The sequence below is a fragment of the Staurois parvus genome, unplaced genomic scaffold, assembly GCF_062004578.1.
Source record: "Staurois parvus isolate SC_StPar_1 unplaced genomic scaffold, SC_StPar_1.0 ptg000423l, whole genome shotgun sequence".
NCBI classification, from domain to species: Eukaryota; Metazoa; Chordata; class Amphibia; order Anura; family Ranidae; genus Staurois; species Staurois parvus.
In genome coordinates, this window is record NW_028318219.1 from 3,204,442 (window position 1) to 3,230,477 (window position 26,036).

General features: G+C 45.2%; 1 protein-coding gene and 1 pseudogene across 3 annotated transcripts in view; both read right to left on the bottom strand.

Moving 5' to 3' along the window:
* The window catches only part of GRIK5 (glutamate ionotropic receptor kainate type subunit 5), a 535,332-nt gene that overhangs the window by 328,052 nt on the left and 181,244 nt on the right, over positions 1-26,036 (bottom strand). The gene's annotated exons all lie outside the window — the stretch shown is intronic.
* Positions 19,124-19,406, bottom strand: LOC149454575 (signal recognition particle RNA; annotated as a pseudogene).

Genomic DNA, 26,036 nt, shown 5'->3' on the forward strand with positions numbered 1-26,036 from the left:
TAAGAATTACAAGAAAAAACCACACTCAAACTAAATCTAATGAACATAAGTACCATTAAATCTCCAAACTATAAAATATAAAAGTTGAGACCGAGTTCAATAAATAGATACCAAATATGTCAAGACCTAAAATTGTCTGTGCCCGCAGTAACAAAGTATGATACCAAAAACAGTCCATAGGCAACTTTAAAAACCTTTACAGCTCCTCAATTTAGAGTAACTCATAACTCTTTAAAATATATCTCTTTCTATATATTCTATCATATTTTATTTTTATACTTTTTAACATTTTTTGCACTTTACTTTATTATCTCCTTGGCGCAGGGCGTATGAAAATATGCAGCCTCTCAGTGGCTGAGCTTTGGCACCGAGAGGCCACATATTTGTGTACCTAATGTAAACATAACATTTGCCGAGAGCGCGCGCCCTACACGCTCACCGTCACATTTACCGACACCTCACAGAAATGTTCAGATCACTGCTTGTGCTTACTTTTGGGTTTAATACTGCTTTAACCCCTTGGCGCCGGTGCCTCCCAGCCCTTTAAGAGGTTTGTGGTGCCGGGAGGTGGGGCAGGGTTTAGGGTCATGTGACCGCTGTGATTGGTTGTCACGGCGGTCACATGACCCTAAACCCTGCCCCACCTCCCGGCACCACAAACCCCTTAAAGGGCTGGGAGGTGCCAGCGCCAAGGGGTTAAAGCAGTTTTAAACCCAATAGTAAGCAAATATTATATAGCAGTTTACCAATTCTTAGATGTGATGTCTGCATTCATTTTGTTTTTCAGGCTTTCTTTCCTTTTTTTTTTCATCTGATGATCCAGCCAGTAAATCTGTTGTTTTTCAAAAGAACAGGCTCTCCAGCAGAATGTATCAGTTACAGAGATTAGATAGACCATTTAACACTGACAGGGGTGCTTACAATGATCAGCTTTTATTTATTTATGTAAAACATTCATCCATAAAGGAAGAAACTGCTGCAACTGATTATAAAATATTAGCTTTAGTCTGGTTTCAGTTTGTTAGTGTATTTAAATCTGCTTGTGCAGCTAACATTGCCCTCCCCCCCAGACTGAAAATGTTGCTGTCCCTGTGTTCATTCATCCAGAGTAGGGTTCCTTTAATACAAGAGGTGTGTTACTGGCCAGATCACCAGGTGTAAACAGAGGGGGGAAAAAAACCTAAGAAAAGAAAACGAATGCAGCCACCACATCTAATTATTGGTAAGCTGCACTATATTACATTTTTGGTTTTGGGTTGAATAACGCTTTAATATCACAAAGGGGGCTGACAAGCCCTTATGCAATAATATTTTTTTCTGTGACAGGTCCCCAAAATGGATCTATTAGACCCCTAATGCTTCTTTTGCACTATTCTTTAATAGATAAAGTACATACCAGACAGTACTGGATCTGTTCTTATCGCAGCCACAACGGCCAAGATCTGACAGCTCAGCTCAGAGCTGCGTGCTTCCGGGTTTGTGCCTCACAGGGAGGATGGAAAAACAGAGTTTTCTCGCCTCCCCTTCATTCTTCATCCTAAAGGCTAAATTGGATGTCCCGAGCTGCCACAGGACTGAGGTGAGCCCAGGACAAGTGTGTGGCTTCTATTGGAAAGCCCGAAGCTGACTCTTCAAAATGCTACTGCAGCTGCGAGTTTGTTTACATCCTAATACTTTCACGCCGTATTACCTACGGCGGTGGCATTAAAACGGATAATGACATTATTGAGCATAAGAATTCTTTTTTTTATTTCACATGCTTTTCTATTTAAGCACACTTGCTTACAACGGTCAGCTTTTCTTCATGTAGTTTAAACGTTTTTTCTAAAAGGGAACAGCTCCACGCTTTGGAATCCGAGTAACTCTTTTGAAAACCGTACCAATTTTAAGGCATGTAAGCAGGTACTTACAAGTTGTTTGTGGTGAGGTAAATAATTCTTTGGGCTGGCCAGGTAGGAAGGGGTTAAGCTAGGCTCAGCATTTTCCCAGGCATTTCTAGGCTCTGCCCTCCACCCTGTGTTGTCAGTAAATAGGGGGAAGGCTCTGCTCAGGCTTGCTTAGACATGGTCTGGATGGGAAGACCAGAGACAGAAAGGAAGATGCAGCCCACAGCAACCTGTGAAGCACCCTCAAGGGAAGTTCACCTAGAGGCAGGACTCTGCTGAATTAAAGACTTTAAGGACCCTTACCTTGAGAAAGGTATGCATTGGGCAGCCTGCCATTAGAAAGTTAGGGAGAGACGTATGCAGTATGTTCATGACTAGTGCACCCGAGATAGGTTCATCCAGACCCCACTACACCACCGTTACCCTTTACCCTTCCATACCAATCCCCTTTACTTACTATACTTACAGAAAACACAACACCAATTTTGGAGTAAAATGGCCAGCACAGCCTTTTATTAACAAATCAAGTTTAAACACATCAACCATTCCTTATAACAGAAAACATAAAGAGTTGTCATTGGTCTTTGAAAGCACCCCCAAAACGATCCGAAATGCACCTGCGGACAACCATATTCCACTAGGCCTCCAGCCGCAACCAACCAGCTCGGAGACAACCATACTGTTCGCAGTGCAGCACCACCACCTTCCAGTTAAACCTCGGTTAACTGGGAATGTTCCCGGGCACACCATACCAACGATGGGTCCCACACCATTTTGTACCTCCAAGATAAGAACCGCCTCCAAAGACCAACCACCGCCCAGGAACCAAATTAACCCCCCCCCCAAGAGGAACACAACATTCACCAAACAGGGCGGGCGGGAGGGAAGCTCTCTCTCCCATGTCCAGCTCCCAACTGACGCCCCTCCCCAGAACACCCCACCCTAAAGTGCAGGAGACCCCACCTACACTCTCCTCTACCAACCAGATCCCCCAGCTATCCTTTACCAACTCTAAACAATCATTACCCCTCACATGTCTTCCTTCCCACTCTGGGCCTAGTCATGCCTGCCCTTCGCTAATTATTTTCTTCTTTTATCGCTGCGGGCATTTCTTTATGTTGCTGGACTGTACAACCAAAATGTTCAGTAAAGTTTCATCAATTGTTTCATGCCTTGTCTGAAGTTACTCAAAGGGGTGCATGAAGGTATTTGGCTTATGACAAAGAAGAGGGCCTGTTAAACACAGGTGAGGTGAAGAAGAAGACATGTAGTTAGAAGGGGTTACCAACACTAGAGGAATGATATGACAGCCAGACAGCAGAGTAACAGTATTGGCAGGGGGTAACGGGTTCTCTCATAGCAAGAGAATCAGGTTGTTGGTTCCCTCCCTAGCAGTCGGTGCCCCAGGACCAAACGCACATGGCAGAGACATTGTGGCCCTAGCCACAGGTACAGGAGGAATTACTGAAGTCAAGATGTGCACGCACGAGGTCTGTGCTTCTACATGGTGAAACCCATGTTCTGTCACTGGAAGTGAGATGATTAGGAAAGCTGGACTGGTGGAACAGAACACAGGCTCAGCGGAGTTAGCTTCTAAATGCTACATTCCACAGGACAAGGTGTGTGGCATTATGGGACAGAGTCATTCACAGTATGGAGCCTCAAGTACAGTACAGTTGCACCAGGTGAACAGCTCACTTCTAAATATGGGGTGCCACCTTAATGTTGAATCCACATGAACATGGTCCTTCCTGGTCATGGGCATTAGTGAACGTGCAAACAAGAACAGGAAGGGAGTCCCTGTGTGTGGGGTGAGTTGACTTCGTCCAAAGGACAGACCTCTTTAGCTCCTGGGCTAAAAGTAACCTGTCATAAAAGATACATGGAGGCTTCCAGTGCTAAATTCTTCTTCTGAGAAGTCTTCTGCTAGTTGCTTGGTTGTCACACTGATCGTCACACTGATCCTCGCATGATCTTCTCATCTCAATATTTTCAGACACCGACCTGGAAGAAGTTTGCACGTCAGGACCTCTAACCTTTCTCCTACTTTACTGACCATACTTATTCCAGTTCCAGTTGATTGGCTGATAGATAATTAAAACTGATGGATGAGCATTGCAGTCAAGTAAGCTTATTCAGTAGGTCAACAATTAGTCAGGAAGTCAAGCTCTTAGTTCAAAAAGGTTCAGGGAGGCACACAGAGGTGGGCAACAAAGGTAATAGCAGCATTTTGTAATGCCATCTGTATCCTCTCAGAGATGATGTACCCCTTTCTTTGTCCTGGTGACCCAGGTCTAAAAGTTATGGGAAATCCAAAACTTTGTGGTTCAGTTCTTTTCATTAAAGTTGAATTCCAGTCAATAACTAACTAAGGCTAAACCTACTCCCATTTCTGTTCTAAGCCTATTGTTTTCTAATCCTGTAAAGAAAAGAACCCTATAGTTACCTATTCTGAAGCTGCTCTGGTCCAAGCTCAGGCTGAGCTGTCAGTGGCTGCTTCTGTGTGTAGGAGAGGCAGCCGACAACGAATGCCCCATAGTACGTCTATGGGTCATGTCATTTCCCTGGCATTTCCCAGCCGTTGTTAGCTCTCTCCTGCACACAAAACACTGTAGTGGAGCAGCTTCATAACAGGTAAGTATAGAAAAGTTTCCTTTACAAGGTCAGGAATATCTTTAGAGAAGGTTTATACTTGGGTTAAGACTGAAATTCCACTTGTACACATCTGCAGTACAAAGTAGATTTTGTGGAAAATACACACACATAGGCATACAACATAAAACCTGCCTAATAAAATAGAAGGGGGAGGGGATAGAAAGGCAAAAGGAGAAGGGGTAATATAGATAGAGAAGGAATATACAGTAATGTCATAATGTATATGCATAATACACAACCTGAAGAAGGGACCAAAGGGGGAGGGGGGTTAGGAAGACTGAGACGTCTGAACCATTGTGGGGGCAACCCAATGGCAACCCATTGTATTAGCAATTCTGGTCTCTATTTTCTCAAACTCAAAAATTTTGAGTTGTCACCAGAACAAGAAAAGAAGGAAGATCTTCAAATGTATGACAGGGTGACAATGCAGAATCACATGTGGGAAGCAGGAACAGTGACTGGTTACTGAGATGTACTCTATTTGTCTTGCTGACCATTCTTACTAAGCGTAAAGTTTAGGAAAAACTAAAAATAGTGAATAGTCACAAGAAGAAGTATAAAGAGAAAATCTTCTGATAGGGTATGTATACAAGACAGAAAATTTCCCCAATAAAAAAGAAAAAACTGACAGGTATGTGACAAAAGTGCTGTTTGATGAACCCCAAACTGTGTGGAAAGGATGGGGAAGAGGAACTGAACACAATGCCACCTTCATTTTCCATAAAATGTGCAAGCTGGTAAGAAGATGGTTAAATTAAAGTCTACTGTTTCTGCATAAGCAGCCATCTTAAGCCAGCCTAAGACACATTTGACAAAATAACCTACTACATTGCAAAATAACCTCCATTAGCCAGGGTTTTTAAAGGACTTCTGATGAGGTTCTGTCTTAAAAAGTCAAGTTGTAAAAGGAATGCACATCTGTGAGACTGGGCTAGTGTCCTATATTGACTTAAGACTGAACTTTCATACATTTCAAAACTTACTTTCCTTCATATTCCATAACTCCTACTGTAATGGAGTTACATTCCTAAAAGTCGTTACACTAATGTAGAAAAGAAATACCACCCAGACACCAAACATGGTACCTATAACATAATGTTCAGAAGGCTAATAAAACACATTAGGCCTCCTGGGAGTACTGTACATCAGATATATGTATATACATCATATAATAAGTATATCTTATTCAATGTCCAATAAATCATAGTTAAATTCTGTTAAATTATATGCTGGTTTATGGATTGTGAAGCTTTGTCATATGGAAAAATAGATGTATGCAGGATACGTTAGCTTTAAGGGTGGTTTTGATGGTGCTGGGCATAATAAATAGCACTTTGATTAATTGTTCTGTAAACTGTTAAAATCTTTGTGGAGGGTTAAGCTGAGAGTATGTGTATTTCACAAGGGGTTTTAATCATTTACTACTATATCTTATCATATACAAATTGAATGTCCACTTTATGCAACCTCAAATGCTCTAAGAAGTCTGCTTTACCTTACGCTCAGCTATCATGAACAGTGGCATTGCTTTAGCGCTTAGCATCATCCAATCAGCCCAACACCTTATATTTGGTGAATACTTACCATGAGCCTCTTTCCCAATTCAATAATGATTCTGTAGGTAATTAAAGATTTTCACAAACTTCCCTAATAGCTTTTAAGAAAAGCAACATTATATTGAACCCCTATTAGTTTGTAGATAAAGGAAACGGCAATACGCAAAACACAGAGTCAAGGACAACCACAAACTGACCCTACACAGAGAGAAAAGGGTCGGCGTCCTACATGTGAAGATATGCTGCATAAACAGAACAGGGAGAAATCGTGTGCAGCCAGAGTGTCATCAAGTGCAGCAAGTGTGACACCCTATTCAGGGACAAGTGACAGGATAACAATTGGCCCTGTTATGAACATGTGGATAGATGACATGATGAAGGTATACTCACTTCTAGGAGGAGGAATAATACATGCAGGGAGAAAGACAGTCTAATCGCCATCAGCGAGGCTGTACACCAGACAGAGCCGATACAATCTACACCGGGTGACACGTTGACAAGCCATAAAGGAGCAGCCGTGACTGACACATAAACATATTTATGAAACCGCCCTGCCTGCGTTCTCTGGAAGGTGCCAGGAGATAGAAGCTGTCAGTGATTGAAGTGAGGAGGAAAAAGGCAACTTACTATTATTTCTTAGAGAAAACCGACTGCAGCTTCACGGATGGTATATGTATTTAGACATTTGCGATTCATTTCATTATGAATTGAAATTTGGACAAAATTTTGTTATTTGGAAATTTGGATGTACAAGAATCTCCTAATCACAATAATAAGGAATATCAATGAATCCAAAAACAACAGATTCATTTGTATTCATTTGTTTTAATTCAGAAGGTTTTGTTTAATAATATGTGTCACACTCTGTATTGTTATGATTGGCCAAAGTCTCAAAACATCAAAGTGGCAAGCAAGGCATCCAAGTTGCATCAAAAGTCATAAGCAAGTTGCACTGAAGTCGTAAGCAAGTCACAAAGCAAAGTTTGTGTTGAAAACACAAGAGAAAGTGAGAGGAAATCACTCCAAAAAAGGGAAATCCCCTCTAAGACAGTTGTCACTGGAAGCAAGTGCTTCATTGGAAGATATCCAATCTATTCCTGTTCCTGGTTTGCATTTTCTATAACTTACTGTATCAATGGACAAGGGTCACCAACACAAGGAGTGAGGGGGGAATCCATACTTCCCAACTTTAGAATATGGAAATCAAGAAGATCTTAAACTAGTTAAAAAGGTATAAGGTTTTTTACCTTAATGCATTCTATGCATCAAGGTAAAATACCTTCTGCATGCAGCTCCCCCCCACCAGCCCCCCTTATACTTACCTGAGCCTGATCTGGATCCAGCAATGTGCCCTGGAGCAGCATCTCTCTCTCTCTCCTCACTGGACAGAGAGGCAGCAGAGGGAGCCATTGGTTTCCGCTGCTGTCAAACACAACCAGAGAGGAGAGAATGGGAGGTGGGGCCGAGCCACGCTCTATGTGTCAATGGACACGCACTGCCTGTTCTGAAGCGAGCGCGCAGGAGTGCAAGTTGCTTTCTATGGGGGTATGGGGGCACTCAGCAGGGGGAAGGAGTCAGGAGCTCTGGTGGGGGACCCGAGAAGAAGAGGATTGGGGCTACTCTGTGCAAAACCATTGCACTGCATAGGTAAATATAATATGCGTGTTATTTTAAAAAATAAAATATTTGCCTTTAAAATCACTTTAACATAAGAGCTACGTGTTGTGTGGAAAAGTGGGTATGGCCTAAATATTGGACATGGCTTAAAGGGGTATAACCTGGACTCAACAGTAAAAGGCAAAAATGCTTCAACATCAGAGGTAGGTTGAAAATAGCAAGGCATCAATGGGAGGCAAAATCACCCTACCATCAGTGAGTGGGAAATATATCCCGGAATCAATAGTAAGTAAAAATGCCTTGGCTTCAGTGGTGTGAAAAATGCTCATGTGTCAGTGTAAGGGAAAAACTCCCCAGGAGAGAAAATTGCCCCAGCGTCAGTGGGAAACAAAATGTCTTGGAATCAATGGCACAAAAAAAAATGCCCAGTGTCAATGGGTTTGAAAATTGTACCTGCTTCAGTGAAGGAAATATTTCTTGGTGATACCCCCAATAAAGACAGCAGCCACGTCTCCCCCTTTCCATGCAGACATCTCATCAGATTTCCCATATAGTTCCAGTGCAGTGATGTGTTTGCACCTGACCAGAAGCAGGAAGAGGAGATAGCAGACTTCCCCACTTTCCTGCATGAGTACCATGCTAGTCAAAGGCTTTCCAGACATCAGATAATGGAACAAGTGTTTCAGCACCTTGAAACACAGGGTAGAGCTGTAGGACCCCAGGATTTACTTTGAAACCCAAAACTAGGAGGATTGGGAGGTATGGGTGATTATCACCAGCAGAGTAATAAAAACCTGATGGTGGATTTCAAAACCAACCCATGCATTCCAAAACTAAAGAGAAAAAGATTTGAGCTTGAGATACAATTTAAAAAGTCTGATAATGTCCACATGGCCCATCACAACCAGATTTCAGTCTACTGAAATCAGTTAGGTAAGATTAAGATTTGCTGCATTTGTAAAACCCATTCATAGCCCACCTTTGCCTTTGTATTTGCTCAATCCAGTCACATGTGCTGCCATTTTAAAATGTGTAATCCAACTTCTTAGCAAAGGTTGCCGTTAGTATTGTCTACATACAGTGTAATTAAGGTACAAGGTTTTAAAAAGTTTTGGATAGTGTGGTGATGGGTTATATTCTCTGACATGTTTTCAATGATGGCTATATTACTTTAAAAAAGCTTACACTGTCACCACCATATATACTGTAAATATCTACAATGCATTTTTTACAACATTATTATGGCCTGAAAGGCAAAATATCAAACCCCAAATTTCAACTAGATACACAGAATATAACTGGATACTAACATTTATAGGTAAAGTTGATCCAGGGAATATCCGATTGCCTCTCGGGGGATCAGGAAGGAATTTTTTTTTTTGTGCAGGAGCAAATTGGATCATGCTTTGCTGGGTTTATTGCCTTCCTCTGGATCAACTGTGGGTATAGGATTAAAACTTTTTTTTTTTTTAATGGTTGAACTGGATGGACTTTTGTCTTTTTTCAGCCAGACTAACTATGTAACTATATGTAACCAACCTATATAAAAAGACTTGCTTATAATACTGCATTGGCTTGTTCATAAGAAACTCAATATAATGATCGCATTCATAACATATCAATAATTCCTTTAAGTTCAAATATAAAAGTCGGAGATGAGAGGCATCACACCTTACCACTTGCATACTGAAAGTTGTATCTGAATATGATAAATCAATGTTGCTTGAGATCCAACACAGAAGTGTGTGAAACTTATACTATACATCAAGCAGAATTATTTCTCTCCCATTTGGAATAGTCCCTTAGCATATTGATGGACTTTAATGTGCAACAGGTCTCAACTTACACGTCTCAGACACAACACTTTGCAGGCATGCAAATAGAAGGCATAAGTTGCTAATAAAGATTCCTCCGCTCTGTCAATTATAGCCTCTCTGAAAAAAGGCCATGAACCCAATCAGTCCTATAAAAGGGTAAAATGCTTTCATATAGGGACATTTCCAAATATCCATGCACAGCTTAGGTAGATTTGATTGTGTTATATTAATGGCATAAGAGCCTCACAGATGCTAATGTCCAACAGATGTTGTCCGTGACAAACGTTCATTATCCATCTAAGAAACAGAGTCACCTACTGTTGCTAGCATATGCTGGTATACAGTTAATTTGAATTGTGCATACAAATAAGACCACTGAAATCAGCCATTGTGGGTTGCATAGCATTTAAATGTTGTGTATGCTTATCCAGGGTTCTCCGGAGCCATGGGGTTCTTTCAGAGGTTCTTAGGGATTATTTGAGAAGAGAGCAGTTGTAGATTGATCTCCTGCCTAGACTTGCCACCAATACAAGGGGTCATATTCACACTGACCAATCATTTGAGGGGCCACTTCTACATTGACCACCAATGTAAAGAGTCACTTCTACACTGACCACCTGTTTAAGGGGTCACTTCTCTATTGACCATCAATGTAAAAAGTCCCCTCTACACTGTCCTCCAATGTAAGGGGTCACCTCTACACTGAGCATCAATATGAAGGGTTACTTCTTCACTGACCAACAATGTAACAATGTATGGGGTCACATGTACACTGATGAAAAAAGTAAAAAGTCACTTCCAAATTGACCAACAATGTAAAGAGTCACTTCATCACTGATAACCAATGTAAAAAGCCATTTCTACACTGACCACCAGTGTAAACGTTCACTTCCACACTGACCACTAATGTGAGGGATTCCTTCTACACTGACTACCCAATGAAAGAGTCACTTCCACACTGACCATCAGTGTAAGAGTTATTCTACACTCATCAACAATGGAAGAGGTCACTTCAATATTCACAGTCTGTGTTTCCACTCTGGCCATTATTATTAGGCCCTTTCACACAGCGGGACCTTTTAAACCCCATAACCGAACAAGGAAGTCCATTTATACCCATTCGCCCGTAGAGCAAGGGAGGCTCTAGAAGCTGAGCCAGAAACAGATAAGTCATCCACCCACTCTATTTTCCGATCAGCAAGGGATCTGTGAGCGGAAGCCCTGCTGATCAGGGTGGAGTCTGCCCTGTCTGATAGAGGCCTTATTTGTTTTATTTCATCATTATTAGGTAAACCCAGTTCTTTATTCTGCTTAAGTTTCTATAACCTACTTATGCAAATGTCCTAGGTCTAAAATGTTAATAGGTATTCCCCAAGATCCAAAAACTATTTTAGGGGTTCCTCCATAGTAGAAAGGTTGAGAAAGGCTGGAATAGATCTGCAGCACTAAGTGAAGATAAACGCTTTCCATTGAGAATACGATAGTAGAAGATGCAGTCTCACCATCTAGCAGCATCCAAGATTCCGGTAATATTGGAAGTGATGGTCAATGCAAACGCCAACCAGGTGTCTGTAGCAGGGGTGGATTGACCATTTGGAAACTCGGGCACTGCCCGAGGGCCTATTGTCAGTAGGGGGCCCCATGAGATGCCCCTGGTACCTTTTTCATAGGCTTTTTTGAGTTTGGGCAAGGACACAGGGGCCCCATGATCCCCTATTGCCCGGGGGCCCATGAGTTGTCAATCTGCCCCTGGTCTGTAGTAATATGTCCTCTAAAAAGAGTGCAGTGACTACATTGAGATAATCCACCATCCACAACGGCCAGATGAAAGGAAAAGCCAGTATGTGCTCTACGTGGCAAAGACAGTAGGTTGAGGTTCAAACAGCATGTCTCTGATGTATTTTTCCATAACGTCGTCATCAGAGGGGCATGCAGTAGTTTCAATGAGTATGATTATAAAACCCAAAGGGGCAGGGTCATACCCATACGTAATGACCCGTGGTTTCATTAGGATTTCATTAATGTCTGGGTCCCAACTTGTGAGATTCTTCCTTTTTATTTGTCTTGGTGTCCATTGTCACTGTAACAGAATGTAACACATCCAAAATTCTACAAAACCGAAACTAGAGATGGGGTGAAATTATCCAATGGGAACATCTGTTCCAGTGAAAATTGTTAAACAGGTGATTTCTCCTCTTTTTGTAGAGATTACTTCTCACTTCCTGTTGTGTTTAAAGGACAGGAAGTAAAGGGAAATCTCCACAGGGGGTCACAAGTACAAAAGAACATGACGGAACATGACAGTGGTTTGATCCCTTCTTTACTTTATTTAAAACTACATTAAATTTGATCTATAGCAGGGATCAGCAACCAGTAGATCTCGGCCAGGTAACTGGTAGATCATAATCAGGTCTTGCTGACCCACCATCCCAGAGCATCAAACAGAGTGCAATGCAGAGGGACTGCTTGTAAAGTTGGAGCTGTAGTAGGGAGCAAGAGCTGCATAAGCCGATGTCTCCTCTGTTGTGTTGGCTCCTATGCCCTGTCATGGTTGGTGGGTGCAGCACCTGCCAAGCATGACCCATTCAAGTGAATGAGGCCACTCTGCAAGTGCCCTGCAACCTTGTGCAGTACAGCAAACAAGGGATTAAACAGGTAGTGGTGTGTTACTTTTTCACCAACTGCTTTGAACCCGCAGAAGAATGCAGTTGCAGAGTGTTTGCAGAGCGGCCCCATTTACTTGAATAGGTCGGGAGGGGCAGGCAGTAGTACCCCCCCAGCAACAAGAGGTTTAATTCCTGATGTGAAATGTGAACACCTTTGGCTGCTGCCTCAGTAACTAAAGAGGGTAGGGATTGGGGGCAGTAAAACTGCGACTCAACCACATGGTTTTACCACCACCCAACTTTACGTGTGAACAAGCCCTAAGGGTGCCACTGTTGGGCTCAACTAAGGGCTCATTTACAAGTTCAGCAAGCACAAAGCAATCCAATGTAAAGAAAACAAAACCTCAGCGCCCAGGACTCTCCTATTTAACACACAAATCCCCGTGAGATGCTGCTGTGCACAGGTACAAAGACCAAAAAACTTTTAACAATGAAAACCAGCGCAAACCCACATATTCACTTGCATTACTCAACTTGAAAAATCATTTTTTTGCTAATAAAGATATATATAATAAATTATATATAAATAAATTAATATAAAAATAAAAACATTAAATTAAATTCATAAGTCCAGTGACAAAAAAAATCAAGTGATAAAAAATCGAAAAAGTCCCAAAAAATATATATATATTTAACAGTCCCGTGACAAAAATAAATCAATTTATAATTATCATTGGATTCTTCCGTGTTACTGATCCCTTCACCATCCACCAGTGCAGAAATCAACATTAACCGCACTCACCAGATATTAGTAAATCACACGCCTTTCAGGAATATTAAGGGCTCCTGGACCCCCTTTACTTTTGTGAGACCTCCAAATGCTGTTTCCTCTTATATTTGGGTACCTCTTCTGCTTACTCCTCTCACCGAATCCCCCAAAGAAAATCAGGAAAAAGAAAAGACCATAGCGTGATACCGTAGTAATCTCTCCTCCAAATAATCTCTCCAGACCACTCACATTCTTTTGCGGGATATAGCCAACCTTTTATTCAAAACAACAATGATTTTCTTCCAAAATGATCCACTTTTCAGGTACACCGACTTCTTATAAGAGACCCCACAGTCTAGTGTGCAGCAGGATGGCAGACCTCAGCTACAGACTCATCTACTAGGATAAGATGGCCCCTTGGAACGCACCGCTCGGCGTGCGCTCCACTCACCGGAAATGACGTCAGACGACGGACCAGGCAACCGGAAGTGCGTCAACGCGTTTCATCCCACCCACAGGGCGTTATCAAGGTCTTGATAACGCCCTGTGGGTTATCAAGGTCTTGATAACGCCCTGTGGGTGGGGTGAAACGCGTTGACGCACTTCCGGTTGCCTGGTCCGTCGTCTGACGTCATTTCCGGTGAGTGGAGCGCACGCCGAGCGGTGCGTTCCAAGGGGCCATCTTATCCTAGTAGATGAGTCTGTAGCTGAGGTCTGCCATCCTGCTGCACACTAGACTGTGGGGTCTCTTATAAGAAGTCGGTGTACCTGAAAAGTGGATCATTTTGGAAGAAAATCATTGTTGTTTTGAATAAAAGGTTGGCTATATCCCGCAAAAGAATGTGAGTGGTCTGGAGAGATTATTTGGAGGAGAGATTACTACGGTATCACGCTATGGTCTTTTCTTTTTCCTGATTTTCTTTGGGGGATTCGGTGAGAGGAGTAAGCAGAAGAGGTACCCAAATATAAGAGGAAACAGCATTTGGAGGTCTCACAAAAGTAAAGGGGGTCCAGGAGCCCTTAATATTCCTGAAAGGCGTGTGATTTACTAATATCTGGTGAGTGCGGTTAATGTTGATTTCTGCACTGGTGGATGGTGAAGGGATCAGTAACACGGAAGAATCCAATGATAATTATAAATTGATTTATTTTTGTCACGGGACTGTTAAATATATATATATTTTTTTGGGACTTTTTCGATTTTTTATCACTTGATTTTTTTTTGTCACTGGACTTATGAATTTAATTTAATGTTTTTATTTTTATATTAATTTATTTATATATAATTTATTATATATATCTTTATTAGCAAAAAAATGATTTTTCAAGTTGAGTAATGCAAGTGAATATGTGGGTTTGCGCTGGTTTTCATTGTACAAAGCAATCCAAGTGTGTTTGACAGGTGGTGAGGAAGCGATATGTTGCCTCCTCACCACCTGATTTAAACCCATGATTGCTGTGCAATGCATTCAATTGTGACACAGTAGTTCGGCAATTAGAGGTTTAAATTAGGTGTGAGGAGGTGAAAAGGAGAGTTAATATGTGGTTACACCCCTTTAGCACCTGATGGATAAATGCATGCACTAGCTGTTGGGATTTGAGCACAGGGATCTCGTTTGTTGTATTGTTGGGTCAGTAGCCAGACCTGAACCTTGTAGCTCTCCCCACTGTGTCTTTTCCCCTATGCTAGCATTGTGTCCACAGCAGCATTTGGGTAGCCAGGGCAGAGTAGGGCTGGCCATAGAGGGATTACTTTGACGCAGTTGGCCAGCTTAAGCATGTATTGCAATATGTGTGAACTAAATATCCCTATTTATTGCAGAGTCTGCTTGAAAGGGTATATACCAGTGTGCAGAGGGTCCTTCAGAATTTTTAGGAGGTGAAACTGAGCCCATTGATCTTTGACTTCTCCTATGTTGTTCAGGTAGATCTCCATCTCTTTAGGATTGCTTAGCACTGATCTAAAGATATACTTTAACTGAATGGCACTTGAACAAGAAGCTGCATCTCCTACATACCATCCAGCTTTCTGAGATGGGAAAGAGGGGCATATCTTAATACAAATGATGTAGGCGAAGGACACTCTACTACTGTACTTCACCTCCAGTAACCCAGACCATAAACAATTCAAGGAGACCTTCACTGAGAATGATACAGTGGTTGCCAATGAAGCAAGTATGCAGGTAGTAAAGTCATAGGAAAAGCATAACTCCCAATCTAAACATGTCTTAGGTCAGATTGTACTGAACCCAGGCAGCTAGCATTTTCCAAATAAGAATTCTGAAAGATAATCTATAGTGCAGGCTTTTTTAAGGAACCCTGTCCAGTTTTGCAATCCGTTGAGGTGTGTTATTGTACATGCGTTATTGTGTTGTGTGTTATGATGTGATTTAACGTGCGTTGTGCTAAGGCAAGTTATACATTTTTAATGGCCTGTCAATGTACCCCCAAAAAACATACCTGCTTCCAGGGGCGGACTGACAACTCATGGGGCCCCCGGGCAATAGGGGATCATGGGGCCCCTGTGTCCTTACCCAAACTCAAAAAGCCTATGAAAAAGGTACCAGGGGCATCTCATGGGGCCCCCTACTGACCCCGGGCCCTCGGGCAGTTCCCGAGTTTCCAAATGGTCAGTCCGCCCCTGCCTGCTCCATTTTTGTAATACAGCTCACCAAACTAAACAGCATGTATGTTGTTGCGAAATTCATTTTGGGTACATTGACAGCTACTATACTCGTGCCTTGGGGTGCCTTTCTAAATAGGTGGCAGAATAAAAAAGTGCTACAATACATTTATTTATAAAGTTTATGTAGATATCAGGCCAGTCCTGGATTGACCATTAAACCTGATCTTCGAGCACCAAGGAAGGGGGCACCACAGATATCCCCCCTACCTATCATGCCCTTAACACTTTCTTCGCTATGCTCAAACTAAGTTAAATTTTACATATTTGTTATCTTCTGTGTTCTATTTTAATCTTCATTGCTTAAAAAATGTTTTCCTAGACACGATGGGGAAAAGTTTGCTTTAGCGTAATATCAGATCTTATTTCGCTTTATAAACTTTCTGAGGGTGATTATTTCTGTATTTGCATTTCTTGTAACAATTTTATAAAAAATTCATACTGTATGGAAAATTAGCATTTTTTTGTTGCCCTAGATATGAGTAATTCATTTTCTTATATTTAAAAAGTTTATTCAAGTATGTATTTGCTTTGAATAGATGGTAAAGGGCTTGAACTTCTTTCAGGTTTTTATTGCTTTATTTGACCATATTGGGGACAAGGGAACATCCCTTGATGTTAATGTCTGTGACACCATGTCATGTTAATGTCTGTGACACCAGGAAAACAATTGAAACAAAAGAGTGTCACTGGGCAGGACAAAAGACAGAAATAAGAAGTATATTATTAAGTGTTCTTGCATGGCAAGACCACTAATTGTTATCTCACATATATATTCTTATTATTATAGCCAAATAACTCCTCCCACAGTTTTTACACTACATAGACAGTAATATACCGAAACTTGCGGATTGTTCCCAATTGGTGTGTTATTACTTTGTGGAACGTTTCGCTGAATGGTTCACAAAATATCTGTGTTTTTGTGGTGGAATTGGTCCCATAGGAATGAATGGCGGAGTGTTCAAAACTAGAGTGGGAGCTGACAAAAGCTAGAGTGTGAGCTGAAAAATCAGGACATGATTTCTAAACTGCCACCACTCCCTCATTTTCAAGCCCACCTACACAAATCTTATATCAAAACGTTCAGCTATCCCTGCTGCCACTAAAAATGTCCACGGCTAAGCCATAGTCCTGATAGTTTTCACAATATGACCATTTGTTTGCAACTCACGCCGCCCATTGGCATTCATTGAAACTCCACTCTAGCCACCTCAAATTTGAAGGGCAATTTCTAAACTGCAACTGTGCCGTCATTTTTAATATTTCAGAGACATACTATGCATCAAAATGTAGGTCTGGGACTTGCGATTCTCACAATATAAAGCTCTTCAGTATAGGATTTATAATTTTTAAACTACAACTGTTTGAAGATGGCAACCGCCAGTGAAGTGAGCAAGTTGGAGCAGTTTGTTTTTAACCGCTCTTCTCTGCCCTTGCTGTAGAGTGAGTTGCCATAGGAACCCAGGTGTGTGAGCAGGCAGCAGAGTGACACCACTCCAGTTGTAGACTACTGGTGGAGGCAAGAACACTTCATACAATTTCCCAGAAATTGTAGCTTTTCTAGTTATTATTATTATACAGGATTTATTTAGCGCCAACGGTTTTCTCAGCGCTTTACATTATAGTGGGAGACAATACAGTAACAATACAGTTCAATACAAGAGGGATTTGAGGGCCCTGCTCCTTGGAGCTTACAATCTAGGAGGGAGGGGTGAATGGCAGGGGCGGACTGAAAACTAATGGGGCCCCCGGGCAATAGGGAATCATTGGGCCCCTGTGTCCTTGCCCACACTCAAAAAAACCCTATAAAAAGGTACCAGGGGCATTTCATGGGGCCCCCTACTGACCCCGGGCCCTCGGGCAGTGCCCAAGTTCTCGAATGGTCAGTCCGCCCCTGGTGAAAGGTACAGTATAGGTAGTCACTGTGGGGAATGGAGTGGTTGGAAGAGTAGAGGATTCCACAATTAGCAGACGGCGGGATAGGCTACCCTGAAGAGAAAGGTTTTCAGTGATCGCCGAAAGGCAAGTAGAGTAGTTGATAGTCTGATAGATTGGGGTAGGGAGTTCCAGAGGATGGGAGAAGCTCTGGAGAAGTATTGGAGACGAGCATGGAAGGAGGAGATAAGGGAGCTAGAGAGTAAGAGGTCTTGCGAGGAGCGGAGTGTGCGATTTGGGTGATATTTAGAGACAAGATCGGTTATGTAAATTGGGGCAGTGTTGTGGATGGCTCTATATGTCATTGTTAAGAGTTCTGAATTTTATCCGTTGGGCAACTGGGAGCCAGTGGAGGGATTGGCAGAGAGGGGAGGCGGATATGGAATGGTTAGTGAGGTGGATGAGTCTGGCAGCAGTGTTCATGATAGACTAGAGGGGGGATAGTCTACAATGAGGTAGGCCAAGGGAGTTACAGTTGTCGAGGCGTGATATGACAAGGGGGTAAATATGTTGCTTAGTAGTTTCCGGGGTTAGGAACGGGCGTATCTTGGAGATGTTGCGGAGGTGAAGTCTACATGATTTTGTCAGCAATTGGATCTGGGGCTGAAAGGACAGATTGGAGTCTAGGATTACACCTAGTACCCTGGCGTGAGGGGAGGGACTAAAGATGGTGTTAGCGATATAGTATAGAGTAGCAATTTGATGGTAATGGAACATAAGGATGTATGCAATTCTTTATTACTAACAGTTTATTTTTTTGTGCTGAAAGTGTGCCTGTGTGGAATCTGGATAATGTGCAGGCTGCTTCAGTGCACTGGGGCACTACCACAAAGACCTTGGAATGTAAAGACAATGGGGGAGACCTATTAAAACTGGAGAGTGCAAAATCTGGTGCAACGCTGCATAACAACCAATCAGCTTCCAGGTTTTATTGTCAAAGCTTAATTGAACATGCTGAAGTTAGAAGCTGATTGGCTACCATGCACAAATTGAAGTGCCACATCAGAATGTTAGTGTCCAAAGTAAGGTTTTATTCCAAGCAAGGTTTATATAGAATTTTGGGGGGCATACAACTCCCCCTTTATCAGAGCTACAACATAACATGAAAAGTAAGAATATAAATAATAATCTTACTTTTTATTTTAAGCTGTAGTCCTGATTAAGAGGGTGATATGTGGCCCCCAAAATGCATTGGCTCTTGAATGCACCTAATTATTGTTTCATGTAAAACCTTACTTTGGACTTTACCATTCTGGTATGTCACTTTCATATCAGATTCAGAAAAAAAAAACAGATGTTCTAATTCTTCTCCACCCCGTGACAAAAGTATTTATTGTGTTGTCTCTGTATCTATTGGAAAGATATCCAAACACTTCCTGACCTCCGACACCCTGTCAACAAGACAGAAATATGGAATAATCCTCCCCAATGGGGACACAAACAATAGTAAGAATCTGGCAGAAGTTCTAAGCTTTTACCATCTATTAATTCAAAATGTTGGCAGGAACTGTACATTAAGATAGTTGTAGGTCTAGAGTGGGGGTGGCCTGGAAGAAAATTGAATTTTTAGTCTCTTGTTTTACATTTGTTTTTCTTTTTTAGAGACTGTCTCACTGTATTGTCCAGGCTGCTCTACACTGGCTATTCACAGGTGCAATCCCACTACTGATCGGCACAGGGGTTTTGACCGTTTCCCACCTCGGCTGGTTCACCCCTCCTTAGGACAACCTGGTGGCCCCTGGCTCCCCTAGAGCCACCATATTGATACTGAATTTAGCGCGGACACCCAGTGCAGGATAGACCAGAACTCCTGGACTCAAGCAATCCAAAAGCCTCAGCCTTCAAGTAGCTGGGATTACAGGTGCACGCCACCATGCCTGGCTTTGTCTCTTGTTTTGCCTTCAACATCTTATATTTTGTCAGTTTAGCTATAAAAAGACACCATTGTTGGGATGTGCTTAGGGCATTAGTTGGCCATATTACAACCATTAATCAGACCAAAAAGAGGGACAATTGTGGAGGAATGATAGATTTCCTTTCAAACACTGACAGTTGGGAGGAGATTGAAAGAAAAATAATACAACTCCAGCATTCATTCTCTCTAGTTGTTTAAGGATGTCCTCCTAGATGGTGTGGCTGACAATTCAGGTTAGTGTTTCACTTCCCCGTGGAATCCTTGGCTTATTAAGGGGTAAAAGACATTGTATATGGGTCACTTTAGGTTTAGCTTTAAGGTTTACTAATATTATACTCTAGAAATATTTAGAGGCACTGGATACCCAAAATAGCCAATAGAGTGATATTGTTAGGATCCGCCAGGCGGAGCCCTCCGTCTGCCAGCTGGTAGACCTACCCAGAGCGTGGGGTCTAAGCCCGGGCTGTGCTTTCACCAGGGCCCCTGATGGTGGGGATGGACTTGAAACAGTCCCGGGCCAGGTCACGACCTCTGAGCGGGCCACCAGCGGCCGAGGAGGCCTCCGGGGATGTATGTAGGTACCAGGAGAGCCAGCTGTGAAGAGGATGGCGGCCCCAGCAGGGTGGTACGGATTGTGGCCCCGTGGGGTAAGCGGGGTACCGAATCGGCGGGCTAGGAGTAGTCGGGTCACACGCAGGGTCAGCCGGGTAAATCAATCCGTAGGGACAGTCGGGATAAGCCGAGTCAAAACGCAGGAGCAGGCAGAATAGTCAGAACAAAGCCGGGTCAATCACAGGAGCGGGTAGAATAGTCAGAACAAAGCCGGGTCAATCTCAGGGGCAGGCAGCGTAGTCAGGGTCAAAAACAGGGTCACAGCAGGAGCAGGTATTCAGGATCACATATAGACCTTGCGGCAATTTGTGACAGTGCAGGGCATCTTTAAATAGTGCGCCCTGCACTGTCATTGGCTGGCTAGGACGCGCCCCCGGCTGTCATTGGACGCCTGAGGCGCGCCCGCGGTTTCTACTGCGCATGCGCGGCGTCCTGTCAGCCGCGGCTCGCCGGGACCTAGTTCCTGTGTCCCGGCGTGATCTGCCGCCAATGCGCATGCGCGGGGGACAGAGCCGCGATTGCGGCAGACGGAGCCGGGATCCCTGACATTGCCCCCCCCCAAAGGGCACCCTCCGGGAGCCCCACTGATCTCTCCACCGCGGGTGAGCACGAAAAAACTCCCGGATGAGCCTGGGCGCGTGAACGTCCTGGGCGGGTTCCCAGGAGTTCTCCTCAGGACCATAACCCTTCCATTTTATCAGGAACTGAGTCTGGCCCCCCCTCCTTCGGCAACTGAGGATAGCTTCCACCTCAAATTCCTCCTGGTCACCTATGGCGATTGCCTCGGGAGGTCTGGATTCTCGGTCTGGGAAGGGATCCGGTCTGGACGGCTTCAGGAGAGATACATGAAACACAGGATGTATTTTGAAAGTCTGCGGAAGCTCGAGTTCGTAGGCCACCTTGTTGACCATTCGTTTAACAGGAAATGGGCCAATGTACTTGGGTCCCAGCTTCTTTGAGGGGCACAGCATCTTCAAGTTGGCTGTTGCCAGCCAAACCAGATCTCCTGGTTGAAGCAGTAAATCTCCTCTTCTCTTTCTGTCGAAAGCCTTCTTACTGTCCTCCTGGGCCTTAGCGATGGCTTCCTGAATAGTCTTGTTGTTGACGGAAAAGAAGTTCAAGATGTCCTGTGACGCCGGTACCAGATTTTCAGGCATTAGATCAGGGAGGAATGAGGGGTGATACCCGTAATTAGAAAAGAATGGCGATTGACCCGTAGCTGAGTGACTTGAGTTGTTGTATGAGAACTCCGCAGAAGGCAACAACGTCAGCCAGTCATCCTGGAGATAGGAGGTGTAGCATCGTAAATACTGTTCCAGCGTTTGGTTGGTCCTCTCGGTTTGACCGTTGGTCTGCGGGTGGTAGGCGGATGAGAGCGACAGCTTGATTCCCAGCGCTTTACATAGGGCGTTCCAGAACCTGGAGGTGAATTGCACCCCCCGATCCGACACAATGTCTTCGGGGACTCCATGAAGCCTTACCACTTCCCGAATGAAGATCCGTGCCGTTTCCGGTGCCGATGGGGTCTTCTCCAGGGGCACGAAATGCGCCATCTTCGAGAAGCGGTCGACGATCACCATTATCGCTGTGTGGCCTTGGGATGGTGGGAGTTCGACCACAAAATCCATGGCTATCATTTGCCAGGCCCGCTTGGGTATAGGTAATGGACGTAACAATCCCCATGCCCTACTCCTGGAGGGTTTGTTCCTTTGACAGGTGGGACACGTCCGGACGTAACGCTCACAATCCTTGATCATATCCGGCCACCAGAACGAGCGCCGTAGCAGTTCTAGAGTCTTCGTCACCCCGAAGTGACCTGCCATTGGATGGTCGTGGCAATGCCCTAGGACCAAGGTTCGCACCTCTTCTGGGACCATGATTCGGTCTTCCTTCCAAAACAGGCCACCGTGGCTCTGGAGGGGTGACCCAGACGGAACGGGTAGTCTTACCGAAGCATCAAGAAGCCGGGAGCGCAGTTCCGTTTGTAGCGCGAGGAAGCTTCCAGAAGGCAGGATGGTGTCTGGTACCGCAGCGTCGTCGGGGTCCTCAAACATGCGGGACAGGGCGTCTGGTTTGGTATTCTTAGTACCGGGTCGGTACGTTATATGGAATGAGAATCGAGAAAAGAAAAGAGCCCATCTCGCTTGGCGTGGTCTCAGTCGTTTTGCCGTCCTTAAATATTCTAGGTTTTTGTGATCTGTAAATATTAGGATGGGGTGAGTGGCCCCTTCCAGTAAATACCTCCATTCTTCCAGAGCGGTTTTAATGGCCAGGAGCTCCCGATCTCCAATGTCATAGTTGCGCTCCGCTGGTGTCAGCTTCCTGGAGAAGAACGCCACAGGGTGCAGTAGTTCCTTGGTACCATTCCTTTGGGAAAGAACCGCTCCTACCGCGTTTTCGGAGGCGTCAACTTCCAACACATATGGGAGCGAAGAATCCGGATGGCAGAGAATGGGAGCAGAGGTGAACAGTCTCTTGAGCTTATCGAAGGCCGACTGAGCTTCGGAGGTCCACTTAAAGCGGACCCCTTGTTTCGTCAGTTGCGTGATCGGGGAGACCAGACCGGAGAAGTTCCTAACGAATTTTCTGTAAAAGTTAGCAAAGCCGATGAAGCGCTGTACCCCCTTTTTGTCGGCGGGTATTGGCCAATCTAAGATCGCCGTGACCTTCTGGGGATCCATCGCGACCCCCGCGGAAGAGAGAACCAGTCCCAAGAATGTGATTTCGTGCTGTTCAAAACAGCACTTTTCAGCCTTAGCGTATAACCCGTGTTGGCGCAACCGTTCTAAGACCCGTGACACGTGACCCCGATGAACCTCCAGTGAGGGGGAAAAAATTAGGATGTCATCCAAGTAAACTACCACGAAAATATCAAGAAAATCGCGAAAAACATCATTGATAAAATGCTGAAAAGTCGCCGGGGCATTACAGAGCCCGAACGGCATCACCAAATATTCGTAGTGACCGAATCTTGTACGGAACGCCGTTTTCCACTCATCCCCCTCCCTGATACGAACAAGGTTATAGGCCCCCCGCAGGTCTAATTTAGTGAAAATCGTTGCTGATCTCAGTCTCTGGAGGAGCTCGGGGACTAGGGGTAAGGGATAACGATTCTTTACCGTAATTTTATTTAGGTCACGATAGTCTATGCAGGGCCGTAACGATTTGTCCTTCTTCTCTACAAAGAACAACCCGGCCCCGGCTGGGGATGTGGAAGGACGAATAAAGCCCTTCCAAAGGTTTTCGTCGATATATTCCCTCAGCACCCCCGATTCCATTTCGGACAAGGGGAAGATACGGCCGAAAGAGATTTCCGACCCGGGTAGGAGGTCAATGGGGCAGTCGTAGGGACGGTGTGGAGGTAGAACGTCAGCTCCCCGCTTACTAAAGACGTCCAAGAAGTCATGATAGGCCGGAGGAATCACCTGGGATAGATTGGTGTCTCCGTCCAAGCACAGGAGGAACCGGGGAACCATGGGTCCTGTGACGTGGCAGTGACTCAAACAATAGGGTGACCGAAAATGAATCGTTCCCTTTTCCCAGTCAATCTGGGGGTTATGGGCCCTCAGCCAAGGGAGCCCCAGAATGACTGGAAAAAGGGGGGAGGCGATGGCGTCCAAACGGGGGAACTCCTGGTGATGGTCTGCCATAGTGGTGAAAATGGGTGGTGTCTCCTGGTCCACCACCCCAGATTTTATACTGGACCCATCTGCCAAGAAAATGTTGAACCCCCTTTCTTTGGTCTGGAGAGGGATTTTTTGCCGGTGGGCAAAAGTCAGATCAATAAAACAGCTACAGGCTCCTGAGTCAACGATCGCGGTCACCGACAATATTCCTCCGGGGAGCTGTAAAGACACAGGAATGTCCAGGTAACTAGACTGATCATCCCTGCCTGCAGGTAAGGAACAAGAAACGGGCGTGGACTTACTCGTTTTTGCAGGACAGGAGCGCACCTGGTGACCAGCTTCCCCGCAGTACAGACACAGGTTCAGTGAGCGCCTCCTCTGGCGTTCCTCGACCGATAAGTGGGAACGGGCCAGTCCCAGTTGCATGGGTTCCGAGTTGTCTCCCATCTCCGTGTTTCGCGGATGGTTCCCTGGGGCTGGAGTTGTATCTCTTGACGGAATCCATGCCACCCTTTGACCCTGGCCGCTCCTTTCCTGTCGACGTTCCCTTAGTCTACGGTCAATTTGAATGGCCAATTCAATCAATCTTTCCAGGGAGTCAGGTAGGCCTACTCGTGCGAGTTCGTCCTTGAGAGGCTCAGACAGTCCAATGCGGAACTGGTGACATAAGGCCGCATCGTTCCATCTGGTGTCTCCCATGCTACGCCTAAAATCGGACGCGTATTCTTCCGCTGCCCGGCGGCCCTGTCGCAGAGAGTATAGGGTAGCCTCTGCGGAAGCAGCCCGCTGAGGGTCGTCATACAAAACGGCCATGGCCTGAAAGAACTCGGTCACGGAGTCAAGATGGGGGTCGCGCCTCTCCATCAGACGGTGGGCCCAATCCTGGGGCTCATCCTGAAGGAGAGAGACTATAAACCCCACCTTGACGGTCTCGGAGGAGAATGTGCGAGGCTGCAAGTTAAAATATAGTGTGCAAGCGTTCCCAAAGGCTCGGAAGCGGCTCCGGTCCCCACGGAACCGCTCCGGCAGGGGAACGCGGGGTTCAGGAGCTAAGGGTGTGGCAACCGCTCCGGATACCGGGGTAGCGGGAGGTTCCACAGACGGGGAACTCTGAGCAGGGGGAGTCTGGGGGGCTAATGTCTCCATGCGGTCTTCCAGTCGGGCGCAGCGACTGTGGAAGTTCTGGAAAGCCTGGGTCAAAGTTGCCAGGTGCTGGCAAATATCCTCTAGGGACGCCGGTCCACTTCCTGGCTCTGTCATGGCCGCAAGGTACTGTTAGGATCCGCCAGGCGGAGCCCTCCGTCTGCCAGCTGGTAGACCTACCCAGAGCGTGGGGTCTAAGCCCGGGCTGTGCTTTCACCAGGGCCCCTGATGGTGGGGATGGACTTGAAACAGTCCCGGGCCAGGTCACGACCTCTGAGCGGGCCACCAGCGGCCGAGGAGGCCTCCGGGGATGTATGTAGGTACCAGGAGAGCCAGCTGTGAAGAGGATGGCGGCCCCAGCAGGGTGGTACGGATTGTGGCCCCGTGGGGTAAGCGGGGTACCGAATCGGCGGGCTAGGAGTAGTCGGGTCACACGCAGGGTCAGCCGGGTAAATCAATCCGTAGGGACAGTCGGGATAAGCCGAGTCAAAACGCAGGAGCAGGCAGAATAGTCAGAACAAAGCCGGGTCAAACACAGGAGCGGGTAGAATAGTCAGAACAAAGCCGGGTCAATCTCAGGGGCAGGCAGCGTAGTCAGGGTCAAAAACAGGGTCACAGCAGGAGCAGGTATTCAGGATCACATATAGACCTTGCGGCAATTTGTGACAGTGCAGGGCATCTTTAAATAGTGCGCCTTGCACTGTCATTGGCTGGCTAGGACGCGCCCCCGGCTGTCATTGGACGCCTGAGGCGCGCCCGCGGTTTCTACTGCGCATGCGCGGCGTCCTGTCAGCCGCGGCTCGCCGGGACCTAGTTCCTGTGTCCCGGCGTGATCTGCCGCCAATGCGCATGCGCGGGGGACAGAGCCGCGATTGCGGCAGACGGAGCCGGGATCCCTGACAGATATGAAGTAATAATCTGCAAACTTTCTGGACAACCACAGAAAGGTCTGTTGCTATTGATGCATGCTGGGGAAGGATATAAATAGTGTGGATAACTTTTAAGCTCTCCTTCATCCCAGGCCTACTGCTTGGGGAGGGTGTATTGCTGAGGTTCTCTTTCTACCAGGCCTGCTGCCTGGGAAGGGTATGCTGTGTTAAAGAGGGGCACAAGCCTGGGGCCTGAAGATTCCTGCTGTCTTACTGAAGGATATATCTAGCAGAGGAAGTGCAGGAAGATGACCACCTGGACTTGAGTACCAGGGGTGAAACTTCAT